Source organism: Saccopteryx leptura, chromosome 2 (assembly GCF_036850995.1).
Source record: "Saccopteryx leptura isolate mSacLep1 chromosome 2, mSacLep1_pri_phased_curated, whole genome shotgun sequence".
Lineage (NCBI taxonomy): Eukaryota > Metazoa > Chordata > Mammalia > Chiroptera > Emballonuridae > Saccopteryx > Saccopteryx leptura.
The window spans coordinates 383,668,088-383,695,117 of NC_089504.1; the positions used below are offsets into that span (position 1 = coordinate 383,668,088).

Here is a 27,030-nt window from a genome sequence, read left to right on the forward strand (position 1 = left end):
GAAAATACCGCTGGAAAGGCCCGGCGCCTCGGCTCTCCAGGTGGCCCTGGATGCCCCAAACAAGGCTGAGCTCCCCAGAGGAGTACGGGCCGACCAAAACCACAGCACTCATGGCTCTTCTCACTTGTGGTTTGGATTCCAGCTGTTTGGAGACTGAATCACCAGGTCAACTCTGCCAGTGACTTTTAGCAAGCACTAAGACTGAATGCCCCCGAATGGGCAGACAAGGACCGCCCATTGTCTCCAAAGACCCAGCTGTGCCTAAAGGTTCTAGGTCCTCAAAGAGGATCATTTATGCTCTGAGTCTGGGTCTGGAACCAGCTGGTGCCCAGGCAGAACAAGCAAAGGCTGGAACAGCAGCTGGAAAGAGCCATAGCCCTCTGCCATGGAATGATGGAATAATATTTTCAGGATCACCTTGATTCTGCAACAACAGGGCTCAGAAAGATTTCTTGGAGGTATCTGGCCTCAGATAATCAAACTAATGCATTTATTGAGCACCTAATACTTAGTTCAGACGTACAACACTCCTGCTTCATGCCAGTGAGCTGGGTCATGACAGAGTACCACAGACCCAGTCACTGCTGCTGGGAGCCAGCATCAAGGTAAGTCCACTGATGAGGGGCAGCTGGACTTCCAGTCAGGGCAGCAAAGGAAGTGACCATAAAGCCAAAACCTAACAGAGCAGAGAGAGGCAGAGGTTGGCTCCCCTGGATCACAAAGGTGGGAAAGTCACTGTTGTTTGTTGAGTGTTGGCTCCCAAAAAATATGTCCACATTCTAACTCTCGGGACTTGTGAATGGGACCTAATTTAGAAAAAGGGTATTTGCAGATGTAATTAAATTAAGGGCAGTAAGAGAAGATCACCCTGGGTCATCCAGTGGACCCTAAGTCCAATGGTAAATGTCTTTATAAGCCACAGAAGAGAAGAAGGAAATATGAAGATGGGGGCAGAGACTGGAACGATGCACTGTGTGAGACAAATGTCTATCATCTGAGCCACCCGGTTAGTGGTTCTTTGTTAGGCAGCCCTATCGAACTAATGCACCCAGTAATTGTGAAGATCAGACATCAGCACTGAAGAGCTGCTTCCTATCCAACATCTCAATAACCCTGATTCACCTGCTCATAGCAGTGGGACACCGACCAGCCAGCTGCAGCTGCCAGGGGGTGGTGGTGGTGGGGAGGTGCACTCAGCAGCACACCCATAGCACCTGCACTTCTGGACTGATGTCAGAGCTCACATCTCTCCCTTCACCCTCCTCTGAAACAGAGGTTTATGTGCATATATGGAAACTCAAGGTACTAAAATGACATGTTTATAGCACCTGGAAGTCAGAAGCCAACACTGGAACAGGCTGTCAGCATGCCCATGAGCCTGTATAGGCTGGCTGAATGCCCATGCCCCCCTTTATATGTTGAAGCCCCACCTCCTAAAGTGATGGTATTTGTAGTAGGGGCCTTTGGGAGATAATTAGGTTTAGACAAAGCCATGAAAGTGGGGCTCCATGATGGGATTAGTGTCCTTTTAAAAAGAGACACCAGAGTGCGCTCTCACTCGCTACTATGTGATGACAGAAAAAAGACCCTCACCAGGAACCAACCAGGCTTGCATCCATACCTCAGACTTCCAGCCTCCAGAGCTGTGAGAAGTCTGTTGTTTAAGCCCCTCGTCTGTATTGTTATGTTATGGCAGCCCCACTCCGTCCTCAGCTGGTTCTAAGGCCTGGGTGCTTTCTGTTGGAGGCATGAAGCAGGAGATGGGCTGGCGATGAGTTGGAGTCTGTACCAGGAGAGGAAACAGCTTGCTCACCAGTATTCCTCCCTTGGAACAGCACAGCTCTGGCTCAGTCCTGGGGGCTAGTCTGCAAATCTCACCCCCTGCCTAGTCCTGGGTCACCCCAATCTACAGTGCTCCTGGAAGGTTTAATGGCTTCTGGGTGCACAGAGGGGAAGGTACCCATGATGCCAGCCTGAATTGGGGACTCTGAGACCCCCCAGGAGGCAACACACAGCAGTGGCAACAGGTCCTGTCCAGGTACACTGCCCTGACTATTCACACCTCCTCAAGGTTGCTACTAGTATCTCCCTTTACAGATGGAAGTTGAACCAGCATGCCCTGAGCCCCACAGCCAGCAAGCTGAGTTGCAAAGTAGGGATCCACCTAGGCGGGCCAAGGCCACCTCCTGGAGCCTTGGAAGGTTTGGCCACACCCTGAGCTGGATCCTCAACTTCAGGCATCCTGGGGGTGAGCTGAGATGGGGGTATATTTTGTATTTTGCACCAGAATTCTGAGATGTACCAGATGTGAGCAGATGTTAAAAGCCAAGGAATAGACCAGAAGGCGGTCGAGTTTCGAAGTCTAGGCTAAAATGGATTTTCCCCTGGACAATCTTCTATGCTCATAAATCAAGTGGCCAGGGAATATCCCATTCTTGCCTTACATATTTGGAAAAGGAAATCCCTCTGTTCCCAGCCTCCCCCTCCCAACCTTCAGGGCCTTCTTCTATCATCCCCGAAAAAGAGACAACAAACCCGGATTACTCGGCCCTGGGGAGGCTTTCATCTTGATGTTCCCACCAGTGAAATGGGGATAATAACGCTCCACCCACAGGCCCCGAGGGAGTGACAAGCAAGCCAGAGGAAGGAAGCGTCCAGAAGCACAAGTATCATTTATTATAATTATTGGAAGCCTGGGCTATTCACATAGCCCAAGCTGCGATAGTTATAATAAGCACCATGTCACTCCTTTGCAGAAAAGTGTCTGAATTCCTTCTGCTTGACTTCTTCCAATGTGGCTTTGCTCTCTGCTTCCATGCCACACTCCACCTGGGGGAAAAGGTGGGGCCCACGCGCTCGGGAAGATTCTTCTTGGGGCAGGAAGCCACATGTCAGCAGGGCCTGTGATACCTGTTGGGCCACTGTGGGTCAGAAGGTGACCCTGGGCTCTACCTAAGTAGCTCAGTTGCTTAGTGCGTCACCCTGACATGCCGAGGTTGCAGGTTCGATCCCCAGTCAGGGCACATACAAGAATCAACCAATGATGGCGTGAAAGTGAAACAAGTCAGTTTCCTTTTCTCTCTTTCTCCCTTCCTCTCTAAAAACAAATACAAATTAAAAATAAAAAAGGTCACCCTAGCATGGTGATCCCACCTGTTGGGCCCACCCCAGAGCCTACCAGGGCGCCACTCCATCTATCTCTGAGGCCCAAAGCTGGTCCACCAGGAAGGCCAGGGCCCTCCACTATCCCAGACACGAGGTGCTGCTGCAGTTCTCTCTACAGCAAAAATCAGCAGGAGCAGAGCTCTCCCCACTTTCCAGGGACCTCAGAGTCTGCAGGCCACAGGGTTTCTGTGGAGCACAGGGTTTCTGTGGAGCACAGGGTCTTGAAAACAACTGAAGAGCCAGCCAGAAAACAAGCCGGGAGGATCTTGGTTCAGATGCAAGAGAAGCCAGAAGACTAGCCTCTGCTCTCAACCTGAAACATGAAACTGTCATGTGGGAATTACCACCTACGGCGATAATCCCAGTTGTCAACACAGTGTGACAGCCTGGACCAGGCCCCACACTCACTCCCCAGCAGGCCACGTTCCCACCCTCCTCCCCCCACCGGGCACAGCTGTCAAGATGCCCACTCAGGGTTCCATCTCTGCCACCTGCCCAGGCCCTGACAAGGGTCTGGGGGGTATGCTTGGCTCCAAAAGCACCTTTGGGGAAAAGCGAGTCCTCCAGGGAGAGTCTCAACCCATGGACAGGACAGTGTAGACACCAAACCACAGAATGCCCTGGGCCCGCCAGGTGTAGACACACTAGGAAGAGTCCCCCCGCACCGCCCCCCAAAAAGCATGTGATCCTGGGGAAGACAAGGCATCTGGAAAGGCTCCCAGAGGCATCCGACACCAGCTCTGAGGCCCGTGCTTGCCCCAGAAATACCCCATACGGCAGAGTATCAGCTTGGCTCGCCCGGTCACCCTGCTCGGCTCTCACGCTGTGAGGCTGGCACCTCACTTGGGTTCTGTTAAAGACACAGAATTGGAGCTCAGACTTCCCAGACAGGCCTGGAGAGAATGAGGCCAATCCCTAAACCTCATGACCTGGACCCCTGCCAACTTCTTGAGGTCCCTGTCCTGGTGTCCTTTTACCTCCAGAGTGGGCACAGCCATCCCCCATGAGGAGAAGAGTAGAGGAGGCCCATCAGATCACACACCATGGCACTGTCTGGCACACAGCAGGCATCTAATAAGTGTCAGTCCTCTCGGTCCTTGTAGAGGGACCCAGGGGCTCTTCGCTCTGCCCATGTGGACCCTTCCCATAATAAATGCCTTCTGTCTTCTTGAAATCACTCTTGGCTGTGCAGGTGTATATTTCCCTGTTCTCACTTAGGTGCGCTCTGCTCTTGGCTGGAGAGTGGGGTTGTCACTAGGAAAACTGGGGTGATCTAGCTGGACCCAGGCCACTTCAGAGCTTTCTCCCCTCCCCCTTCCAAAGCGGCTGTAAGAGTCAGCAACGTAGCAGCTGTGGAGAAAAGCATCCCCTAGATCCTTACGCTGCTTAGCCATGGTGCACCCTGGTATTGCAGGGTGAAGACAAGGGGGAAGAGACAGTGGTGTCTGGAGCCACAATGAGCCAGACAGCAGGGCTCAAGGAACCTGCCTGGAGAGACCAGCTTTTCCATAGGAAATGCGGGAACCCAAAGGGCACTTGGGCGGCATGTGCGAGGCCTCTGAGCTGGGTGACAAACTGGGCCTCTAGCCACCATACCCACTAGCCCAGGTACTCAGCCCCACTGCACAGACCTTCGCCTTGAGGGGGAGGCACTCTGAGATGTACCTCTTTGAAAAATCTGACACACGCATACACCCACCTATTCCAAGTTTCCAGAAAGACCCATGACTCACCAGTGACACATGTCCCTTCCTTTCTGCAACCCCTGTGATGCCTTAGAACTCAGAGGCCTGGGCACTGACGTCCTTGCCGCTCTGTGAAGTTCCCTTAATAGGAGAAGCACGGACCTCGGTTTACACCCAACGCTGTCCCAGAGGATGGGTGGGGGGGGCTGCTGCTTCCAGGGAATTCAGAGCCCTGAGAAGACTGGTGAAGCAAAACGAGAACTGAGTCTATTCTCAGGCCCACGTGGTTTTCACCTTCACGGTGGCTCAGAAATCAAGAGTATCAGGTACAAGGTCCTGCAGAGCCAGGAAAGGTGATGCTGATCTTCACCAGCAGCCCCTTGAGCAGTGATCAAGGTGTGTCCACACATGCCTCTTCCCTGCCCTCTCCAACCTCTGACACAGGAATGGGGCTGGCCTGGGTGCTTGGTCCTGCAGCCCATCTAGCACTGGGCTGGGCCCTGGGCCCACGGCTGCGGCTCACGCACAGGCCCTGTCAGGGCTCATGCTCACCACCCTGGCCCCTTCCTCCCTTTGCAGGTTTGGCTCCTGCTGTCCCCCTCCTGTGCCCTGTAGCCCTCTTGACACTCCATTCTGGGCCTTGAATCACACCCTCTCCATCCAGATGGCTTCCTGGCGCCTCTGAATTCTACTCATTCTTCCCAGCCTGCCATTCCAGCCACCCCTTCCCCAATGTGACTTTAACCTGATACCCACTGCCCCTTGCCAGAGGGACACTCTCCCACTCCCTGTGCTGAGAGCCTCCTCAACTTTCCACTGACGTTACAGCTCGCATCCCGATACCAGAACCCTCCCTGACTACGCATAGGTTTCCCAGGGTGGCCCTGAGTCCCGTCCATCATCAGACCACTGACCACCCAGGACCCATGGACTGTGGACAGGCCAACTCTCTCCCCATTTATTCAACACATGGTGCCACCCCATGCCCAGATCAAAATAACCACCCACCCATACACATACCCAGTGACACACTAGAGTGCTGGGAAACACAGCATTAAAGGCAACCCCCACCTCCCCTGCTTTTAAAGCTGATGACATATAGTGAAATTTCCATTCACTATCTCCAGAGAGCTCAGCTGTGCATGGGGCTCTGTAAAAATGCTCACACAGATACTCCACAGCTGACAGCCATCTGGAGGACTCAGCCCGGGTTTCAGAACATCTGAGGGGTATGTGGCTTGAGTTCATTTCTGAGTCACAAAAGCCAAAAATGATTTTTTGGGTCAGTGACAACTGGGAGAGCCTCCAACATCTGCCTACTGACCCCATGTGTCCATGGCCAAACAACTGATTTTCTGTGGGCCTCTGGCTGGTGTGCCTCTGACAGCAGCCGAGGTCCTGAGGTCACTGTGCTCTACTGAGAACCAGGAGGGGGAATGCTGACAGAAGGCAGTGGGACGCTAAGGGCCCAGGTACCTACTACGGGCGCACATAGAGCCAGCAATTTATACACCTCATTGAACTTGAGCCACATTCTTTGGGAAAGTGGGGGACAGGGCAGTGAGGGTGTCTTTGCTGTTTCCAAACAAGAACAGCCAGCCTGTCACTAGCGGGTGGAGGACTGCCGCAGGCTGCCTCCACCAGGAAAAGGGCCGGCGGGAGCAGCAAGGATGCGCCGCCAGAGCCTGGAGCCGGCATAGGCGGCTCGGAAGCATGATTCAAGAACTGAGCATCTGAGTGAAGACAAGGGGCCACAGGAAGGCACGCAGGCCCCTGGGAGACTCCAGAGCAGTGACTACCCCTGCTCAGGCTCTCCCTGGAGCTGTCAAGGGTCCTAGGAGACCAGAGCAGCTGTAGAAGCCCCAGAGGGGACATTTTCCACCAGGTCCCCATAATCCAAAAAGATTCTTCTCTCTGAGGCTCTGGACCCAAGTGCAGGCTAACGCCATTTGAGTGGCTTTTTTTTTTTTTTTGTATTTTCCTGAAGCTGGAAACGGGGAGGCAGTCAGACAGAATCCCGCATGTGCCCGACCGGGATCCACCCGGCATGCCTACCAGGGGGCATCGCTCTGTCGCGACCAGAGCCACTCTAGCGCCTGGGGCAGAGGCCAAGGAGCCATCCCCAGCGCCCGGACCATCTTTTGCTCCAATGGAGCCTTGGCTGCGGGAGGAGAAGAGAGAGACAGAGAGGAAGGAGAGGGGGAGGGGTGGAGAAGCAGATGGGCGCCTCTCCTGTGTGCCCTGGCTGGGAATCGAACCCGGGACTTCCGCACGCCAGGCCGACGCTCTACCACTGGGCCAGTTGGCCAGGGCCCATTTGAGTGGCTTTTATCCCTCAACATTCTCATCCTTACAGAAGTACCTCTATGTGTGTGACACTTGTACACAAATGTGCCTGCGAATGTAGGCTGTTGTGTGTATGTATATATGTGAAGTATGTGTGTGGCATATGAGTGTACATTTGACATGTGTGTGTAGGCAGGTGCATGTGTGCAGTGTGTGCATCCACCGAAGGGAGTCAAGGCCAGCTGCTCAGGCTGCTAGCTTCCACTTGTCTTTTCAAAGTGGCAGAACACAAGCTCTGTGGTCATGTCAGACCTTGCTAATAAGATCTCCCTCCCAACCCATCAGCACTTAGAGTCTCTCTCATTGGCCACATCCTAAGGCTGAAGCAGGATGGGGCTATGCACACACACAGGCACATTAGATAGGGTTCTGACCAGCCACCAGGACACAGAGCAGGCGACTGGCCGAGCTGAGCTGGAACCCCGATCCCATTAGACCCCATCTGCCCCCAGGCACCTGCCTCTCCAGGTGACAGAGCCAGACACCTCCTCTGGCAGGCCCACAATCACCTTCCAGGCTGGCTGCACCTAAACTGCTGGTTGGGGGCGGGGGCAACAGAGACATTGGCTCAAACCAAGTCCCACTACTCCCAAGGAGGGTGACCGTGGCAAGTTACATCCCTCTGGACCCCAGGCTTATCAATAAAAAGAGGATTTTGGCCAGCTGGCTGGCACACACTGAGGAGGAGGTACCAGGCACCATGCTTGGTGCAGCGCCGAGGACGGTGCACACACAGGTTCTCCCGCCCTGGGTGGGCCGGGAGCTCTGATATCAGCAGGCCCTGTCCTTGGTGGATCACTGGGTCTCAAGTCTTCCAACAGCTGGGGAGCCAAGAAAGCAACATAAAATTAGGGAATAATGCTAAGGTCTGAGTTAATAAGTCAATAGTGAGTCCCTGGATGAGGAGGTTAGGGAGGACAAGACAGCTCAGTACCTAAAGGACAAATGGCCTTTAGAAAGACCAAGGATGCGCTAGGGGGCGGGCAGGCAAGGCAGGGCCACAGGGCGAGCCAGGAAGGATTGAGAAAGAGGACGAGGAGACCCCGAAGACTGACTCACTCTTCCAGAACTTCCCTCCCACACCTGCAGCTCTGGCCTGGGATCAGATTCTCCTTTTGAAAATGGGGCATAAATGTGGGAGCGGGTGTGGGTGGGGACATAACTCACAGGCCCATGTGCTTCCCGAGCCCAGCCAGATGGTGCAGGTGGCCCGAGTATCCAGGGAAGAACGCACTGTGCATTCCTGCTGGATTCCACGCCTGCTCTGCGCAGCAGCGGGCGGGGCAGGGGCGCACAGCCTCCTCATGAGGCAGCCTGTGTCCACGGGGCCTCTCAACACCGCTAGGCCATTCAATACATGCTGCTATTTGTTCCCTGGGCAAAACTATGGCAAGAAAATCATCTCAAACAAAATCCCTCTTTCCCCATTTCCTAGCACCTACAAGGAGCCAGGCCATTATGGACCTTACTGCTAATCCCAACACAGCCCTGCAAATTCCTAGCATCCCTCCCATTTGACAAATGGGAAAACACAGAGAGGAACAATAACTCGTCTGACACCATCGGCTCCATCAGATGGTTCCAGGATGCTGTGCTCCTCACTCCATCCAGGGCCCACCATAGAGAAGCAGGAACCCCATACTATGGTGGGGCACATTCCACAAAGGAATGCTATGTGTCCATAACAACTGCAGGGAGTGGGTGGTGCTCTAGGGAATGACAGCTGGATATGGGGCTGGAGGCTGGGGCCTGGGCCGATGGGGAGGCAGGCCTGGCATGTAGGAGAGGCAGAGAGGATAGGTGATTTCTGGGGATTCCTGATGTTGTCAAAGGTCTTCATGCATTTGTAGCCTGAAGCCTTTTCCCCCCTGGAAACATGGGAGGAACTTTAGTTAATATGCAGAAAGCTGAACCTACCTGCAAAGACCTGAGTCAGAAGACCATGGAATCCACAAGGGACTGGAGCAGGGCAGGAACTGGGCAAACTAGGCTGTGCCCTGAGTAAGCAGTGGGAGGCAAGGAGAGGAGCTTCTGCAGCACTACAAACTGGAAGATGCTCTGGCTCATCGGGGGACAAGGTCTAGAGGGCCCTAGAGTGTGGGCAGGGCCAAGCTTGGGATCACGGGGCAATTCCTGGGGAAGGCTGAGGTGCCCAGCACAGGCACACCCTCAGAGTGATGTCTAAGGGTAGTGGTCGATCCCAGACAGCGTCACCCCACAGAGAGAGGGGCATTCAGAGATAGGAGCTCTAACTTTCAGTTCCAGGAGAGACTGAGAACACACACTCAGCCCTTCTCTACTTATAACTGGAAATTCTAGACAAAACACATGGAAAAGCTATCACGGGACTCTGAAAGGCAGGTAAGAGTAGGCCTGGGGAGGGATCTCATAATTTGAGGAATACGCTGGCAGTGAGCTGTCTGGTGTTTTGTTTTTGTTTTATAAACATTTTTCTTTTTCGAGCAGTTTTAGGTTCAGAGCAAAACTGAGCAGAAGGTACAAAGATTTCCCATCTGCTCCTTCCCCCACCACAACCTCCCCCACTGCCAACATCCTGCACCAGAGTGGACACTTGTTACCATCAAATGTGACACATCATTATATCCAGAGTACAGAGTTTGCATTAGGGTTCACTCCCTTAGTGTTGTACATTCTGTGGGTTTAGAGAAATGTATAATGACACGTGTCCACCATTACAGTTGTCATACAGAGTAGTTAGGGGTTTTTGCCTCCTATGTATCCCAGCCTGGACATAAGAGCAGCTCAACCCACCAAAGGCACACACAGAAAGAAAAACAAACAGAAAAGCCTGCTGTTTCTAAGCCAAAGGACCAGAAAGGAGGAATTAAACTCTCTTGATCTTACTGACCTCACTCCAGGTAGATGCCAGCAAAAATGAGGCAGCCATTCCATTCCCCACAGACACAGCCGCAGTGAGCCCCATGGTGTGAAGCCCTGTGGCATCTCCAGTCTATACTAGGAGAGTGCCACCAAAGAAGCAGAGCCCCTGCCCTTACCAACACAGTGGTGGCAAGCCGTCATGGTGGCACTTGAGTGACAGCACAGGGAGGCTGGAGTCTCTGCCTTCTAGTCAGCCTGGGGAAGTAGAGAGTATAGGGAGGGCGGAGCTGAAGAGAGGATGCTGTGCAAAAAGCCTAGGTTCACCCCAAAGCTGCACATGCCACCAAGCTGGAGTCAGTGCAGGACTGGGAACTGAACTATAATGGTGAGAATTAGGACCAGCTCCTACCTTTCAGACTGACCCTTGAGTGGTGCACAGCAGAGTGGATGGTAGAAAGTGGGCCAGGACGTATGGTCTGAATCGAACTGGTTAGACTGCCTGTTTTAAACAACTCAATCAATACCTCCAGAATATTTAAACAGAAACCAGTATCTCACAATGTAATTTTCAAAATGTCCAGGATACAATCCAAAATTATTTGACAAAGAACCAGGAAACCTAAGCAACTATCAAGGGAAAAAGCAATCAATAAACATCAACCCCTAGATGACCCAAATGTTGAAATAATCAATAAAACTTTAAAACAGCTCTTATAAGTATGCTCCAAGAATGAAGAGCAAACTCTCTTGAAACAAATGGAAAGACAGCAGTTCTCAGCAAAGAAATGGAGGCTATAAAAAAATAACAAGTATAAAAAGTTCCCTGGAGGGGTTCAACAGCAGAATGGTGATGACAGTAGAGTTAATGAACTTAAAGATAGATGAGTAGAAATTATCCAATCTGACCAATGGAGAGAAAAAAAGAGTGGGGGAAACTAGAACAGAACCTTAAGGATCTGTGGGACAACAACAGGTCTAACATTCATGTTGCAGGAGTCCCAGAGAGAAGAAAGAGCAGAAAAAATATTTGAAGAATCAATAGTTGAGTACTTCCCGAATCTGGTGAAAGACATGAATTTATAGATTCGAGAAATGCAGTGAACCCCAAACAGGATAAACAAGAAAACCACAGCCAGACATCATAATCCAAGTGCTGGAAACCAAATATACACACACAAAAAAATCTTGAAAGAAGCCAGAGAAAAATCAACATATTATACACAATGAACAAGAATTTCAAAGACCGGGCCCTGGCCGGTTGGCTCAGCGGTGGAGCGTCGGCCTGGTGTGCGGGGGACCCGGGTACGATTCCCGGCCAGGGCACATAGGAGAAGCGCCCATTTGCTTCTCCACCCTCCCCCTCCTTCCTCTCTGTCTCTCTCTTCCCCTCCCGCAGCCGAGGCTCCATTGGAGCAAAGATGGCCCGGGCGCTGGGAATGGCTCCTTGGCCTCTGCCCCAGGCGTTAGAGTGGCTCTGGTAGCGCGGAGCGACGCCCCAGAGGGGCAGAGCATCGCCCCCTGGTGGGCAAAGCATTGCCCCTGGTGGGCGTGCAGGGTGGATCCCAGTCAGGCGCATGCGGGAGTCTGACTGTCTCTCCCTGTTTCCAGCATAAAAAAAAAAAAAGAATTTCAAAGACCGCAAATTTCTCATCAGAAACTATGGAGGCCAAAAGGGGGTAAAACATTTTAAAGTATAGTTTTAAGCCACTAAGTTTTTGGTAATTTAATACAGCAGAAATAGTAAATGAATTCACATGTTTTTGACCATAATGAAATTCAATTAAAAATCACTAAGAGAATGACATCTGGATAAATCTCCAAATTAAACAAGGTACTACATATTTGATCTACAGGTCAAAAAGAAAGTCTCAAGGAAAATTAAAAAATGATTTGAACTGAATTAAAATAAAACAGCAAAATTTGTAGGATGGAGCTAAAGCAATGATTAGAGGTAAATTTATAGCATCAAATGCATATATTAGAAAAAAAGAAAGGTCTCAAATCCATAATTTTTTTCCACATTAATTAATTATTTTATTTTTGTATTTTTCTGAAGTGAGAGGCAGGGAGGCAGAGAGACAGACTCCCACATGCACCCAACCAGGATCCACTTGGCAAGCCCACTAGGGGGTGATGCTCTGTTGTAACCAGAGTCATTCTAGTGCCTGAGGTGGAGGCCACAGAGCCATTCCCAGCACTCGGGACAAGTTTGCTCCAATGGAGTTTTGGCTGCAGGAGGGGAAGAGAGAGATAGAGAGGAAGGAGAGGGGGGGAAGGGTGGAGAAGCAGATGGGCACTTCTCCTGTGTGCCCTGGCCGGAAATCGAACCCAGGACTTACACACGCCAGGCTGAGGCTCTACCACTGAGCCAGCTGGCCTGGGCTAAGTTTCCATCTTTAAAAACTAAAAAAAAGAATAAAATAAACCTAAAGAAAGGTAATAATGCCTAACCAGGCGGTGGTGCAGTAGATAGAGCGGCAGACTGGGATGCAGAGGACCCAGGTTCAAAACCCCAAGGTCACTGGCTTGAGCAAGGGGTCACTTGCTCTGCTATAGCCCCCTGGTCAAGGCACATATAAGAAAGCAATCAGCCCTGGCCGGTTGGCTCAGCGGTAGAGCGTCGGCCTAGCGTGCGGAGGACCCGGGTTCGATTCCCAGCCAGGGCACATAGGAGAAGCGCCCATTTGCTTCTCCACCCCTCCGCCGCGCTTTCCTCTCTGTCTCTCTCTTCCCCTCCCGCAGCCAAGGCTCCACTGGAGCAAAGATGGCCCGGGCGCTGGGGATGGCTCTGTGGCCTCTGCCTCAGGCGCTGGAGTGGCTCTGGTCGCAACATGGCGACGCCCAGAGGGGCAGAGCATCGCCCCCTGGTGGGCAGAGCGTCACCCCTGGTGGGCGTGCCGGGTGGATCCCGGTCAGGTGCATGCGGGAGTCTGTCTGACTGTCTCTCCCCGTTTCCAGCTTCAGAAAAATACAAAAACAACAACAACAACAAAAAAAACTCTAGGTTCATACAGTTTCACTACTAAGCATTTTAAAAAGAAATACCAACTCTTCACAATCTCTTTCAGGAATCAGAGGAGAAAGGAATACTTCTAAATTCATTTTATGAGTCCAATATTACTCTCATAGTGAAACCAGACAAAGACAGTACTAGAAAAAAGTATAAACTAATACCTGTCATGAATCCAAATGCAAAAATGCTCAACAAAATACAAGCGAAACATGAAACAAGACAAACACATGCTACATCACAACCAAGTTGCAAGGCTAGTTCAACACTCAGAAGTCGTGAGAAATTCCCCACATGAACAGACTTGACAAGAAAAACAACACATGATGATATCAATAGATGCAGTAAAAACATTTGACTCCAAAGGTGACCACCAGATCAGTACTGGTGATTGCTGCTGTTTCCGGCAGTTCCTTGTTAGGTCAAGGCAGAAGACAAGAAATGCAGATAATGCTTTACTGAGCTGTTTACTTATTTTTCAAGGAGGCTCTTTCCAGGACTCTGATTTGAATTCAGGCCAAGAGTAAACTCCCTTGCAAAGTGTATAGGTTGGAGGACCCACTCAAACTTCCACACACAATGCAATGGAAGGGCTGCTGGCTGTAACACCAGGAAACTGAAGTCTGTCCTCACCAAAGCAAACTCCACCCTACCATCATTCCCTCCAGCCTTCAAGCCTGTTCCTCCAGGAGGTGCCTCAGAGAAACCCAAGTGTATGTTCCTCAACTCACCAGGACAGGACATAGTATCTGCCCCAGAGAAGAGGGAAGCCCCAACCAATTCACGTTCTCCTGGAAACTTTCTGTGACTTCTGAGTCTGGTTTCCTCTCACTGGAAACTTGCTGGGGACCACTCATCCAAATCCCTATGCTCCTAATAAGCATTCACGGGGCTGACAAAGACTGCTGGAGAAGAAGGCCTGGGGCTGACAGTAACTGAGGCAGACACAGACTCAGCATATAGGCACAAGGACCTCATGTGACAGGCCAGCCTTCTAGATTTCTTAGATGTAAGAACTGCCCAGAAACCAAATCTCCAGTAACTCAGGACCTTGAAAATTCTAAATGGGCTCAATGCTGTCATGATCTGACCAGCAAAGGATCTGTTTGGAAAGGCGCGGGGGGGGGGGGGGGGGGGGGGGGGCTGCTGAATCAGAAAAGTCAAAAGGTCTTCCTTAGGGACCTCCAAAACCAGTGCCCTGTCACCAAGCAGCTGAACACCCAAGCACTAAAAAAATACACTTGAAAACAGTTGATCCTTTCCAAAGCTCTCCCCAGATGGGAATTTCTCACATTCCTTGACAGCTTATCCCAGTGTTTAGCCATGCTTACAGTCAAGATGTTCCTCCTTCTGTCCCACAGGGCAGCTCAGATGCTAACTAATTCCCTGTTCTCTGTTCAAGGGCTAGATCACGGGCAGCTGCTCCTGACGGCTCCCAGCTGGATTCTGAGCTGGGTGATAGACCCTTAGAACCTCTGCCGGCAACTGGGGAGAACGGGAGTGACTTGGCAGGCGTTCTGATATTGAACCAGATGACAGACCTACTGCTGCACCTGGCACACGTGGGTGCATAAAGTGGTACCTACCAAGAGCAAGAGGCATGTGTTAGTCTTTGTCTCCAGGTTACAAAAATCCAAATCTTCAAATATTTTCTGAAAGGCCCTATTTTCTACCCTTTCAATCACTCAGTTTGTTCAGGTAGCTCAGTGTTTGCACGGTTGTTGGCTTTGAGGAAATTTTGTTAAGAAATATATTTTTACTTGATAAATTTGACATGTTACATTTTCTAAGTCTGAAATGTACAGTGTGTTACTTTGATATATTTATATATTATAATATGATTGCCGCTGAAGCAATATTTATCACATTACATCATTATAGTACAATGCTATTGTCTATATTCATTACATTGTAAATTAGACCTCTCTAGCTTATTTACTACTTGTTATAAACTTGTACCTTAAACACCTTCAATCTTCTCCCCCTCACCACATCCTCTGGTAACCAACATTTTACTCTTTTTATTTCAGGCTTAACTTTTTTTAGATTCGATATTAAACAAGTATTTTTCAAGCTCAAGGGGAAGCCGTGTTCGCAGCAGGCAGCTTGCCTGTTCAAAAGGACCCCGTTGCAGACGCACAAACAGGGCTGTCTCCAGATCATCATCGGCTCAATCCTGGGCCTGCTCTCCAAGCCCAGTCTAACTTCAGTCTCCCCGCAAACCCAAGTCCTTCTGGCCCCCTTCTCAGGTGGAGCTGAGAGGGCTTGGGTTACATATTAAACCTACTTTAGGCCCTGACCGGTTGACTCACTGGGAGAGTGTTGGCCCATCATGTGGATGTCCTGGGTTAGATTCCCAGACAGGGCACACAGGAGAAGCACCCATCTGCTTCTCCACCCCTCCTCCTCCTCTCCCTCTCTATCTCTCTCCTCCCCTTCCACAGCCATGGCTCAGTTGGAGCAAGTTGGACCCAGGCACCGAGGATAGCTCCATGGCCTTGCTTCAGGCACTAAAATAGCTCATTTGCCAAGCAGCCAAGCAAGGGAGCAACAGCCCCAGATGGGAAGAGCATCACCCCACAGGGGGCTTGCCAGGTGGATACTGGTCTGTCAGGGTATATGTGGGAGTCTGTCTCTCTGCCTCCCTGCTTCTCACATAAGAAAAATTAAAAAACAACAACAACAAAAAACCCACTTTAAAAGACAGAACTGTTGGAGAGGATGAGACTCTGTCTACATAGGACTGCTATTCTGGGGCCTCTCCTCCTCTGTGTTTTATCCTAAACTGGGGTCCCCAAGCTTTCTCTGCAGAGCTGGCTAGTAAGTATTTTCAGCTTTGCAAGCCATGTGTTATCTGTCGCAACTACTCAACCTTGCCATTACAGTGTGAAAGCAGCCGTACACCATGCATATACCACTGAGCAGTGCCTGTGCTGTGTTCCATGCAATAAAACTTTATTTATCAAAGCAAGTGGTGAGTCAGATTGAGCCATAGTTTGCCGACCTCTGGCTTAAATGGCAGGGAGAGATCCAGCCACAATGCTCTCCTAAGTTTCAGAAGTTGGCTATTTCTTGCTGTCATTTCAAACCTAGAAATTTGTTATGCAGCTTACGAACCTTCCTCTTAATCTCTGCCCAGACATTTAAATGCTGCCAAGAACCTATCAGGCACCAAGCCATGAGAGGAAAGAATGTCTTCCCTAGCTCCCTTCCTGTGTGGCACCCAATAACAACACACATTATACACACATATGCTCTTAGTACTAACAAGTATGTAAGAATGACTTGGGACCATGTGGGAAGAATATTTCTAAAGAGAAAGTGCACATAAGCCATGGCAGAAAGTTTGAACCAGGATCTTGATTCATACTTAACAGGAGTTCTGGTGGAAAAAAGCACAGGACTCTAGGAGGAAATGAATCATTTATGGAGTCCAAGGAGGAGGTTTGCACAGACTCTAAGGCAATGCCTGCCTCACCCTGCCCCGCCCCAAGGAGGGTCCTTCCCCCACTTCAGCAGGGCTTCCAGGTCCTGAGGAGGAAAGCAGGATGTGGGCAAGGGAGCGTGCCAGGCTGGGTGGGGAGTTTGTTTGTGTAGGTTTTTACCCGCCTATTTCCAGAAGGATCTGAGGCAGCCTGAAGAAACTGAACAGTGTAAAAATAAGACCACTGGGAAGAAAAAAAAACAAAAATGAAGGTCCAAAGAATGTTTTACATCTATGGGATGCATTAACCATGCCAACTGAATAGTGAATATGGCCCCCACACTTCCAATGGCAAAGGCCAGAAAAGGGGATGAGTCTTGGATAAGCGCTGCTGTGGAATGGGAGAGCTGGGAGGCAGAACAGGAGGGCCTGGAGTTCCTCACATGGACTCCTTAGGGTTGTGATTCAACTCATCTCCCAACCTGCTGGAGCAGGCTGCAAATACAGGACAGCGAAAATGGATACCAACGAGAGGTCAACAGTGAGAAACAGCCCCGGGTCATCTCAGCCTCCTCCAGACCCACAGGGATTTCCCCAAAATCAAAGTCCTAGACAGCTGCCACCAGACAGCAGGAGGGAGCTCAGTCTTGTCCTCAGAGTCCCTGGCAGGAGAGCCTGGGGCATGGCCCTGCAGTCCAGTCTCTGGTGTCTAGCCTCTGGCTGCCAGTCTTGGCTTTGGTGGAGCCCACACCCTCCACCTGGCCCAGCCAACCCACTGCTGGAGGGATCTGAGAAGCAGGGTGGGGTCCACCGAGTGAGTGGGTCCAGAGATATACAGAGGGGAAGTCCCGAAATAATCACAATGTGCACTACTCTGGGCTTGGGTGACGTCTTTGGTCCAAGCTCCTCAGGGTCTGGTGTTCTATTTAAATGCAAGAGGGGAACTAAGCACAGGAAAAGCACCACACCACACCAAACAGTTTCATTAGTCAGGGTGGAAGGCAATCTCAGAACCATTTAGGGCAGGCTCAGCCACCTCCCGCTTGGGCACACCCTCCCTGCAGCAGCCTGGTCAACTGCCCCTGATGCCCAGCTGCCTGTGAGGTCTCTGAGGCTGTCCCATGGCCTTGTGGCTGAGAGGACCAGAGACACCAATGAAACACCTGACTGCTGCCCCCACCTGCTCCAGCTCACCAAGGGCTGCTCTGTCAAGTTTGGGAACTCCCCCTCCTCTGGTGAGAGGAAAGTCTCCAGGCAGATTGAGGCCTCACAGTGGGAAGCTGAGTGAGGGATGAGCTCTCCTTCCAGCCTCTGCCCTCCCCTGGAAGAATGTGGCTCATTCACTCACAAGGTCACTCCGAGTGAGGGGACTTTGGGCCCATCCAGAGACACAGGCAGAAGATGAGCTTTAGAAGAAATGGTGTCCAGCTTGTGTACTACCCAGGCTGCCAGGGAGAGGGCAGCAGTCACGTCCACCCTGACCAGAGTGACACAGGCAGGTCCCAATATACCCTGCATGGTCTACAAACAAAGCCAAAAATATAAATGCCAGTCCGAAAAACCACCTCTGAGGAGAGCCCTAAGGACCAGAGAAGTAGCCCCAGGACATCAGGAGTGACTACTATGTGGCAGCCGCAGTAGATGCCCAGGGACCAGCACCCACACCCATCTTCCTGTTGTGAAGTCAGTCCTTGCATCTGCCATTTCAGCACCAGCTTCCTTTACACCGTGTGGAAGGGAGAGATAAACTGGCCCTCTAGGCCGGTGGCCAAGATAAGAGACCTCCTGTCACTCCTCTTGAGTGGCATCCCAGGCACCAGGGCCTTTGCTCTTGGGAAAAGCAGGAAGAGGTGTCTCTTCGGTAGGCAGGGCCTAAGTCAGGGTTTGCTGGTGGAGAAGGAAAGAACAGGTCAGGGAAGTGCTTGCACTGCACGGAGGATCAGAGCCCCTGGTCAGCTCTGTGTGGGAGGCTGGGTGAAAACCATGTGCAGTTGGGGCCCAGCCCCCAAACTCGAAATCTCAAGGCCGGTGCCACAACCTCACCGTGCACTGGGAGGGTGGACATTGGCTGGCTCCTCACCTGTTGGAATTTGGGGGTTCTCAGACCCCGCCCACCTGGCCTCTCTTTGAATCCTCCTCCCAGCCCCATTTGTGAGCCCAGTAAATCAGGAGGGCTAATGCTCTGAAGGGCAGGAGTTGCTGCATGAGCGTGCACACTCACCCAGGACCTGCTGCCCACACACTCTCATGGGCAGGACTCTGCATGTGCACTCATTTCATCTCAAGGCACATGAGGACAAAGACAGCATCCTCATCTGAGAGACAAGGCCACAAGACGCTAAGAAATGAGCAGAGAGTGCAAGGCCCAGCCCTGGAGCCACTGTTCCTCTCCGAGTGGGATGCAGACATAGGCATGCTTGCACACACACATGAATTCAGACATTCACGTACACATGCACACATACACACAGGCTCACACATGCTCATATCCATACCCCTGTGCACTCACTCTAACACCTTGCTTGAGCCCTTGTCCACAGAGAAATGCTGCCCAGAGACCCAGATGGACCAAAGTGGGAACAGGAATTCTGCCCAGGAACCTGTCTTGAGGTCCCAACTGCCAGAGGGGAAGAATCAGGCTCTTGAACCCAGTGCCCCAGACACCAATGATCTGGCTTTGGCCTTTCTGATGTGTTTGGGGCACACCGCTGGTTAGGGCCCCTGAACCCACTGCACCTCTGAACCACGTCTTTCTGCGCCCTTTGCCCTTAGCCATATCCCACCCTCCTTGGCCTTCTCCACAAAATCTCCACCCACACCCACACCCACACCCTGAAACATCTCCCTTGCTCTGAATTTCCACAGCATTTCACATCTGCGCAATGTATTTGCCAATCACAGCCACTGTTCTCACCAGTGTAGTAGAAATGATCACTCTACTTATTTTAATTCTCACATATATGTGTTCCACATCCCCACTTAGGCTAAAAACTGCCAGTATCCAGACCTTACTGTGCCTGGGAGGGGGTTTGAGACAGGCAGGTTTGTCATCCTGTCCCCCTGCAAACAACTAAGCTTGGGCTATGTGCCAGCACTGCTCTAGGTGATGGGGATGCAAGAGTTAAACATGACAGACAGTGACTACAGGCCTCAGGGAGCTTGGGCAGGAGGGAGACCAACAGGTTAGGGACAGGTATAGGAACAGTTGATGAGTGTCACTTTCATAACAAAGATGACTCCCTACCCCTCCCTCAAAGCTATTTGAAGAACTGGGGGGGGGGGGGGTAGGCAGAAAATCCAATAAACCCAACCAGGAAAACAAAACTTATATTCACCACCAACTGGGGATATGACCTGAGTCCCAAGAAATAGCTTCCTCCATCCTGGAAGTGAGAGCCCTTAAAGACCCAACTGGAGCTGGGAACTTTCTGTTGAGAAGCACTGAGCAACACAGGTGCCCTGATCTGGCCTCTGCATTCAGCACACAGGTGGGTAAAAGGGGTTCCCTGCTCCCCCCTTCAAGGTCCTACAGGATCTCTCAGTCTCTTACTCCAAACCCATCATCTGAACCCCTCCTGTGAAGACATCTCCCATCTGTCCTGGTCCCGGGGGAGGCGGTGTGGTAACAGGAGAACCACCACGTACGATGGGGCCAGAGGGAAATGGGGGTGAAGGGGAGAGGGCACAGAGGCAGTGGGGCAGGGCTGGGAATCGGTCCTCCACAGCTCCCCTGTGGAGCAAAGGTGCCTCTGCTGTCCCTGGGGAGGGCCATTCCGGGTGTGAGCATCAGAGGTCAGAAGGCTCCGTCAGGAGCTTGAGCAGTCAATTTTCATCTGCATTTTGAATCTCTGATTTGTAAAAAAGGGAACAAATTACGGATACAAATTCCTTGTGCACTGGGAAAAGTGAAGTATGGCACTTGAAGCAATTCCAGTTCAGTGTCAAGGAGGCTGGAACCGGGAGATAATTATATGGTGCTGTGAACTTATTAGGGTGAGGACCTGAACCCAAGGAAGTCGTCATCTGTGCAGATCTTGCGCTGCCATCAACAGATGTCTTGCAGACAGGCTTCAAAGATGCCAAGAGGCTGCCAAGTGAGGAAGACTCCCTGAGCATCCCCAGGGACAGTCTAATAGAGAGAGCAGGTCCAACCCCTAATTCAGAAATGCAGAGCCAGAAAATGACATACACCTTGTTAGCAGCGCACAGTGCATGCTGGCTCCTCTCTTCTGATTTTCATGTCATCTCAGAAGCTGACTGCAAAGGACTGAGTAAAAGCACCAAGCAGAGAGTGACAGCAAGTGAGCTGAGCGCTCTAATGAGCAGGGACGAAAAATCACTCCCCAGCAGTCTCAGGCCCCACAGGCAGCCTCGGGCTCTAGGAGATCCCTGCCTTTTCAGCACTTCACACCTGAACTTGGCCTGAAAGCAAATGCTGCTTGCTCTGAAGACAATCAGGGCCACTGAGCCAAAATGACCTGGGCAGAGCAGCAACCTGGGCTGGCCATCCTCAACCACCTGGCATTACCTGCACCTCACTTCTCCAAGGAGGTCGTGCCCCCTACCCTATGCCCCTCAAAGCTCCTCTGGAACCTGACATGTGGCTGTCACTACGCTGTAGGGGAAACCTCAAATACATCCCTCCTCCTTTCAGAAGCATATTCAACAGAAGGAAGTAGGTTCCCTTGATCTCCACTCGAGGAATGGAAATGCTTCATGGACCTACAAGGGTGGGGGCAGAGCAGGACCCCTGCATGATCTGTTGGTCTTGGGAGTGCAATAAGGAGTCCGTGCCAGACAGCCTCAAAGAACGGTGGCGTCCCTGCCACCCCCGCCCACGTTGCAGTCACTCGAGCAGTGGCCAGTCGCCCGACCCCCAACCCCAGGGCCATGTCCCAGGAGAAGTGGTGATCATAGTGCCAAAGGGAGCTTGGACTGTGCACAAAGGAGGTACAAATGAAGGGCTGGGAGAGGTCAGAGGAGGGAGACAAGTGAAGGGAGAGGAAGGGAGGGAGGGAGGTTAGGGTGGTGGGGGGGGGAGGCACGAAGGAGGCTTCTGAAAAAAGTAGCACTGGAGCTGGACCCTGGAGGACATGTGGGTCTTGGCAGGTGGGACACATGGAGGGGCATTCCAGGTGAAGAGACGGGGTGCAGGAAGGGAGGAGGGAATTCCGCTGCCAGGACAGAGCCTGAGAAGGTGGGACAGCGAAATGTGGATGGTCTTGCAGGCCTGCCTGCCAGCCTGCCTGGGAACGAAGCCTCAAGCTCCAGGCCAAGGGGATTCTGAGAAGGGAGTGACGATTGCAGCCCTTGAGATGAATCTGGCACAAACACTGGTGGACCTGGAGAGGACCTAAACCAAGCCCAGCCCACTGGGCTCTGGGCTCCACAAGGGGATGGTTTTGGAAGCACAGTGTGGAAAGGCTGGGAGCAAGAGGCTTCCTGCTAAAATATCATCTGTCAGAGAAACCTGGAAGATGCCCACTCAAGGGTCCTCAGCGAGCAACCCCAACTTTTTGCTGAGTCACTGGAATTTCCAGCTCAGAAGCACAGCCATGCTGGAAGCCACTTCCCCACAACAGCCATCTGTTGGTTTATACTCGTTGCTTCTTCACTTTCTCTCCTCCCCTGGATTTTTTTAAAAAGATTAGGTTTCCTGTTTTCACTGTCTGGCTGGCCAGCCCTCTGTCCATCCGTCCATCATCACGGCCATTAGGGCAGTGGCAGGGCAGGCATGGGCAGGCACGCTGAGGCCCCCTGGGCTCTGTAATGAGGGATTAACCACCTCTGCACCCCGCACCAGCTGGCTGCTCAGTAAACACCACTTCCTCCCATGCAGGGCCGGGCCGTGACCTCTCCCACGGGTGAGGGGCCTCTTAATGAAGCAAGTAAATAGGCAACTTGTCCCAGCTGCTGACAGTCACCTACCCTCGGAGCTGGCTCATTCCAGGACAGAAAAACAACCTGTTACAGCAGGTGCCTAGCCTGGCCTCCCCTGTCCTCTCCTGCTCTGCCCCAGCAGCAGGGCCGGGACAACAGCCAGCTGCCCTAGGCCGGGAGCCCTGGGCTATGAGGATAAGATCCACTATGCCTGTCCAGTTACTTGTGGCTTAAGTGGCCAGCATGCTATCAGGTTGGTTCCCAGCCAGCATTGCCCAGGCCGACAAGCAGGAGAGTTGACGACCTGTCACCAGGCCCGGCAGATACACCATGCTGCCAAGACACACACCAGAGCCCTCCTTCCCTGCTGTCATCCCCAAGAACTGAAGGGCCTGCAGCTGCCCTTCCCCAGCTCTCAGACCCCACAGTGCCCCCAAGGTGGGGTCATGTAGGGAAGGGAGGAGTGTCCACCAGCTTCACCTGCCTTATATACTGGAGGGGGCTTTCCATAAATTCTGCCTAGTTATGTTTTGTAGTTGTTAAGGAAAAAACGAAAACCAAGTGAGTCAGGGGAGGGAACTCAGTTTCTGGGTACCCTGTGCACCAGACACTGCCCCAGGTCACCTCTCAGATCCTTACACAGCCTCCGGGGATGGCAAGAGCGGGGTGAGGAGACAGAAGCTCTGAGGTGACCAGCAGCAAGATAAGACCTAGACACTCACCCATCTCCGAGTGCTCCCCGCCGCCCCCAAACAGCCTGGCAATCCAGGGCAAAAGCAGGGCCTGAAGGCCAGGTCAGAGCACAAACCCCATGCTAAGGGGGCCAGAGGGGCTGGCTAACAGGGCCCTAAAGATTTGGGAGTCCAAGAGAAAGAGGATGAGGTCAGGGAGGCTGAGAGGGGGCAGGTCCCCATGTAACAGAGGAGGAAGTTCTCTGATCAGAGGAGGGTTATCCTGTGGCCCTCGGTTTCCCCTGGAGCAAGGCCTATTTGCCTGGGGCAGGTTCGATACTCTTACCATTCTCCTGGCCACAGCTGTGCAAGACCTAACGTTTCTCCACAAGGTAACTCAGGAACCCAGGCCTCAGTTCTTCCTTCAGCAGGATCTAGGCATTGAGGTCTGTCCTGTTCCAGCCAATGGTCCCTGCTCATGGCTGGGGGGTGGGCGGTATGTGGCCACAGCTCAAGCCCACCCTGCCCAGAGCCCCGACCTGCGTGGGAACACCCTTCCTTCAGTCTTCACAACTATCCTATGCGTAGACAGAGCACGGTTTCAGTGTATTTATTTATTTAACTTATTTTGAAACACTTTCAAACTCACAGAAAACTTGGAAGAGTACAAAGATCTATTTGTTTAGATCAGCAGTGACCTAAAAAAGGAACCTAGGGGGATACACAAATAGACCTTGTGCCCTGATTAAATCAACTGGACAGGACAGCACTATCCTTGGACACAAGGGTCCCCGTGAATCCCCCTCGGCCTATGTATGGTCAGCCTTGCTGGTTGGGCACATGCCTGCCTCATGGAGGTGGCTTACCAACACCTGCAATGGCCTGAGTCCATCCATGATGCAGCCAGGGCCCATACACCCTCCGTAGAGGTTACAGCGTAGAGAGAGCGCTGAGAAGCTCAAGGATGCCCTACAGGGCTGGTCACTATCTCTGAATGCCTTCTTCCCAAAGCCCAGGCTGCTGAAGTCCTACACTGGCCAAGCCTGCCAGTTTATAGCACCTCCAAGTCGGGCCTCTCACCCCATCCTTCTCAAGCTAGGCATCCCATGGGCAGTGCGTAGAGAATTGTTTTAAACCTATTATATAAACATGGCCATAGCCAAAATCTAAAGGAAAAAATATCACCCATAACCTCACCTCCCTGACCAATCCTTTAGGTTCATTTTCCTACGATTCCTGCATCCCTGTCCTGTGACTACATAACTGAAACCCCAAGTGGGTGACATAGCCCGGACCCCAGGGACCACATCACACCTGTCTGTGTCCATGCCCCGTGGCAACGAGATGCTGCTGCCCCTCCCATCAGGAGGCAAAGTCTAGTTTTGGCTCAGCAGCCCTCTGGCCCTGGACCAGCCCTGGGATCCACTTTGACCAACATAGCGGAAGTGCCAGGGTACAAATTCAAAGCCCAGGCCTCAAATCTGCCTTTGCACTTGGAACCGGCCTCTGTGTGAAGACATTCACACTGAATGGTAGAACGGTAGGTAAGAGATCACAGGGAGATAGGTCCCAGCCTTTCAGTGTCCCCAACAGGTGATAGCAACCAATCCACAGAGTCACAAAAAATCAGATCATATTGTTTTAAGTCACTAACTTTGGGGAAGGTTTGTTACACAGTGAGATGACATATAAATCCTAACACATACAACTTCTGTATGTCACTTTTTCCACCCAAGAGCAAATTCTACTTTGCTACATAATTTTCACTGTTACCATGTGATAATTACATACTAGTCCACACCACTAATGTAACCCCTTTTCTCCTGCTGGATGTTTCGTTTGTTTCCAGCTTTCCACTGTTATGAGTACAATGACTAGTTTCACATAATAATACCGAAAAAGGAAAAAGGAAAAAAAAAAAGTCCCATTTCCTTAGGAAAATATCCAAGGGTGGGATTACTGGGTCAGAGCTTATAAACACACTAATGACTCTTAAACAATGTAGACACTGAGAATTCAAAGAGAAAGTCACCCTTGAACCATGATGAAAAAGGGGTCAGGAATAGACTTAGCTTTGCAGAAACACAGGCATTTGTGTTCTGAAGCCAAGCCCCACATACATCAATGCTGGTGCTGCCAACACTTACCAAGGCCCTAGAGCCATCCAAAGAGGAAAATTCTGTAAGCACCTGTCCATAAAATGCACCCACAGCTTCCTCCTCAACACTCAAGGGAAACAGAAGGTTGCACATGAGACGTTTCGCAGTTAGATTTCATAATTACCAGCTCAGCCAGATTTCCTGAATGTGGCAAAACGAAAGGGAACCTGGTTATTCTAGAAAAATGATCCAGGTTTCCAGGAAAGGTGCAGTGCCTAGTCTCTGTCACTCTCTGACTCCTGACTCACTGATCCCATATCCCTCTTTCGTGGCCCCGGCCCCTGAAGGCAGGCCCTAACTTGGTTCCTGAACTGCTGAATGGGGTGCAGAATCGCAGTCCCATCCCAAGGCCAGCCCCACACTTTGTGGTGTAGTCTGGAGGAGGGCCCAACCCAACCATCCTATTCCACTTGGGAAGCAGAGTGTCAAAACCAAGCTTGTACTTGTCCTACCTCAACTCTGGTTTTGTCTCTGACTTGCTCAGAGGCAGCTGGAATCACACAGAAACACTCCCTTCTCCCAGGAACCTCACTGGAGGCTCACCAAGTCCCAAGAGCAGCTGACTCAAGTTCCCCCGGCAGAGAAGGTGGCTGGAAATGGAAGTGGGACTTGCAGCCAGAATTCCAGCCCTCTGGTATCAGCAACCTGCTACAGTCCAGAGGGCTGCACTCACGGTAGTTATTGCAAGAGAAGGGCTGCCCTCTCCCGTCTCCAGTCAACGGGGCTGAGTGGTGCCCTGGTTGCTCACGTAGGAGGGACCTACTTCCAGGTCAAGAGGAAAAGCATGACACCCCCGCTCACGGCAGCATCATTCACAAGAGCCAAAAGGTGGAAACAGCCCAACTGTCCATGGACAGATGAATGGGTAAAAATAAATAAAATAAGATGGTATATTCATACATTGAAATATTACTCATTTTTAAAAAGGAAGAAAATTCTGACATGTCATAACATGGATGATATACTAAAGGAAAGACATTATACTAAAGGAAAGAAGCCAGACATAAAGGGATAAATACTGTAGGATTTTACTCAAATGAGGTACCTAAAGCAGCCGAATTCATAGAGACAGACAGGAGAATGGTGGTTGCCAGGAACTGGGTGGAGGGGAGAGTGGGAGTTATTATTTAAAGGGGCAGAGTTTCATTTAGGGAAGAGGTAAAAGTTCTGGCGACGGATGGTGGTAAGGGTTGCACAACAATGTGAACATACTTAATACACTTACAAATTTTATCACAATTTAAACAGAAAAAGAGCAAAAGCAAAGTGCTGTGCCAGGCCAGGGGCAGGTTTGGAAAGCACACTCACAGACACAGGCAGGGAGCTAGAGTCCCTTTGCTCCAGCCCACACCTACCGCAACAAAGAGCTGGTCACGCCTGGGACTGACTGTGGCCTGCTCCCTGCCTGGCCGACTCCACCTTAGATAAGACACGGAGCACCCATCCCCAGGCAGGATCTTCCTCCGGACTCCCACTGCTACCCCCAAGACAGCACACACAGAATGCAAATCAGCCAGGAGAAAATAAACGCAGGTTCTCAGAGCCATGCGGAGACTGCAGCAGCCAGGGGTGGGGAGGCTGAGCCGGACCAGGCTCAGCTACTGGGGTTCCTTTCAGATCTGTTTTAGGTACTAAGGTGTTGTCCAAAATGTTATTTAAAGAGAAGGTCTCTGAAAGCAATCAACGAACAACTAAGGTGCCTGCAGCGAAGAGTTGAGGATTCTCATCTCTCTCTCCCTTCCAGTCTGTTCTTATCTGTCCCTCTCTCTGACTCTGTCACAAAAGAGAGAGAGAGAGAGAGAGAGAGAGAGAGAGAGAGAAGGGCTCTGTTCCTAAAATAAAACAAAAC

At 51.4% G+C, this 27,030-nt stretch overlaps 1 protein-coding gene across 3 annotated transcripts in view; it reads right to left on the reverse strand.

Annotated features, from left to right (window-relative positions):
• Window positions 1–27,030, reverse strand: part of BCR (BCR activator of RhoGEF and GTPase) — a 119,695-nt gene that overhangs the window by 61,656 nt on the left and 31,009 nt on the right. The window contains exon 1 of one of the 3 annotated variants that reach the window (XM_066365526.1): window positions 23,369–23,520. The exons of the other annotated variants lie outside the window; for them this stretch is intronic. The gene's annotated coding sequence lies outside the window, so the exon portion shown is untranslated. Of the gene's footprint in view, window positions 1–23,368; window positions 23,521–27,030 lie in introns of those variants that run through there. 3 annotated transcript variants of the gene reach the window in all.